Genomic DNA, 2,756 nt, shown 5'->3' with positions numbered 1-2,756 from the left:
GTGCTTCTCTCTTCTTAAGGGGAAAAAATCTGTCCCCAGCAAAGTTGCCCTAACATCTCATTGGCTAGAGTTGATTCTCATGCTCACTTGAGATCAACAAGAAATAGGATTTCCTTAGACCTATCTGATTGGTCTTCCAGGAGAGGGTCTTTCATCTCCCAGATAAAATCCAGGCTCTGTTGAAAAAGTAAAACAGGGAACAGTTGCTGGCACCAGGACCCACCTGGCTCACAGATTACTGTTTAACTGAACTGGCTGCCATTTTAGGAATGTTTAGATCACTGGCCTGAGAGAATTCATCCAAGGTGACATGGCAAAAACTGAGGGATGATCCAGGTGGCAAGGCTGGAAGCAAGGGATGAGTTACAAGAGCCCACTCATGAGGTTTTCTGAATGAGGGTCCGGGGCCCCCTCTCTCCATGCCCTACTGAGACATCTGGAACTGGGAGCTGGGCTGGGTGGCAGCTCAAATCCCCCTTGGCACAGATCCCAGCCCAGCCAGCTGCTGGCACTTAGCCAGACCCCTCTTTCTCTCTTGCAAAGCTCTTTGTTTTTTTCACTTCCCTAGGGGAAACATCTCAGCAATTCAAGAGTGCAGCTCTGAAGAGGAAGATCAACCTACAATAGGACTCATCAACCCCTCCCAGGTGAGGGGAGCCCAGCTGGGTTTGTATATAAAAGGGTCTATCCACATCTGCAGCTGTGTGGGCACAGGGGGAGTGGGTCTGTGTTTGCAGGGGGCACGGACTGCACTTGACAGGTATGTGCTGCTACCTTCATTCATTCGGCCAGGATTGACTAACAACCCACTACGAGCCTGGTGCATCTTGGAGTTTCCAAGAAAATAGCAGAACAAGATTTGCCCCAACTAGCAGGCTTACCTTCTCAAAAAAAAAAGAGATACAATATATAAGAAAACAAATGGGGTCATTTTAGATAACACTTCTCCATGCTGGGATACAACGAGAACCTGACAAAGTCTTAGATTCTTCTGTCTAAAAGGCCAGAGCAGTCCTCTCTGGGCAGCTGACATCTGAGCCAAAAACTATTTAAGAAGGAGCCAGCTGTGCTAAGAGCTTGGGGAGGCTGGTTCCAGGTGGAAAGTACATTTAACACAAAAGCCCCAAAGTGGGAAATTAACCAAGGGGAAAAAAAGGAAAGCCCGTGAGTTTAGGGGGCAGTGTGCCCCTCTGAGTCTCTGTGTATGATTGAAAGGTCTAGATATTAAAAGTCAGATCAGGCCAGGAGGACTCTGTGGGCTTTCTTAGTGGAAATTCACTCTTTTTGGAACCCCTGGAGGCAGGTGGAGCAGTTAAGAAGCTGTCTTTGACTGTGGTTGCTGCGTCAAGTATCAGAACCATGATTTTTTTCCTGGGATTGAGGGTGGAGGGGGGAGAACTTGTTCCTGGCTAGAATTCCTTTTCCAGCCTCCCTTATGGACATAAGTGGTGAGCAGAAGTTGTTAGGACAGGCTTCTCAGAAAACTTTTTTTTAAAGTCAGGTTTATTGAAGCATAATTTATATACTGTATTCAGTAGCACTCCACCAATTTTCAGGAATTTTGTGCGGCTGTTAAACTGTTGGCCTTGTGAAAGCTGCAGTGGTGGGTGTATTTACACCATGGAAATGCGCAAACACTATACATCAGGGCTTCCAGCTACCCGCCCTACTTCCCCTACACTCCAAAATATTTGACTTAAAAATGCAATTAATACATTTTAGCCTTTTTATGAACAGTTCAGTAAATTTTGGCAAATGCAGAGAGTTTGTATATCCATCACGATCAAAATACAGAATGTATATCATCACCCTCCAAATTCTCTTGTTCCTTTGTAGTCAACCCTTTCCCCACCCTAGTCCATACCAACCACTGATCTGTCCCCTGATCTTCTAGTGTTGCCTTTCCCACAATGTCATGTAAATGAAATTATATATCTTCTTTCATTTAGCAAAATGAACTTGAGATGTACCCATATTGCTGTATGAATCAATGTCTTGTTCTTATTTAACACCAAGCAGTATTTCATTGTATGGATACATTTTAGTTTGTTTATCTGTTCACCTATTGAATCTGCCCTTGCCCCTTTCACCTCCTTCCTGTCTTACAGATATAATGACTGGAGCTGCAGCAGCCATTTTGTCACCATGAGACAAACAAAGACAACGATAAGAATGGTAGTACAAAATGGTAGGAGAAGCCTGAAGACAGTAGCATTCAACCGTCTTCCAGTTGAGCCCCACCTGCCTCCAGACTTTTTTTTAAAAATAATTTGTTTTTATTTATTTATGTATTTTTCTGGTTGCACTGGGTCTTCAGTGTTGCTCTTGGGCTTTCTCTAGTTGCAGTGAGCAGGGGCTACTCTTGGTCACAGTGCATGGGATTTTCACTGAGTGGCTTCTCTTGTTTTGGAGCACAGGCTCTAGCAGACACAGGCTTCAGTAGTTGCAGTGCACTAATTCAGTACTTGTGGCTCATGGGCTCTAGAGCATGGGCTCAGTAGTTGTGGTACACAGGCTTAGTTGCTCCAAAGATGTGGAGTCTTCCTGGACCAGGGATTGAACTTGTGTCCCTGAACTGGCAGGCAGATTCTTATCCACTGTACTATCAGGGAAGTCCCCAGACTTCCTATGGTAAAAGTTCTTTTATCTAATCAACTCTGAAATGATTTTCTACTACTCACAGCCAGATCTAACTCAAACACCAAGCAAAGTCTAAACTTCTTTCCTCCCTCACCTTATGAATTTCTCCAGGAAAA

General features: G+C 44.5%; 1 long non-coding RNA gene across 1 annotated transcript; it reads left to right on the top strand.

The window, feature by feature from the left end:
• Nucleotides 1-296: 296 nt before the first annotated feature.
• LOC110142225 (uncharacterized) lies at nucleotides 297-2,245 on the top strand. Its single transcript, XR_002315269.2, has 3 exons — nucleotides 297-384; nucleotides 569-647; nucleotides 2,109-2,245. It is a non-coding gene; the product is annotated as an uncharacterized lncRNA (long non-coding RNA).
• Nucleotides 2,246-2,756: the final 511 nt, after the last annotated feature.

This window comes from Odocoileus virginianus, chromosome 12 (genome assembly GCF_023699985.2).
Source record: "Odocoileus virginianus isolate 20LAN1187 ecotype Illinois chromosome 12, Ovbor_1.2, whole genome shotgun sequence".
NCBI lineage: Eukaryota > Metazoa > Chordata > Mammalia > Artiodactyla > Cervidae > Odocoileus > Odocoileus virginianus.
The sequence above is the reverse complement of the archived record's forward strand: the minus strand, read 5'-3'. Positions and strand labels throughout refer to the sequence as shown.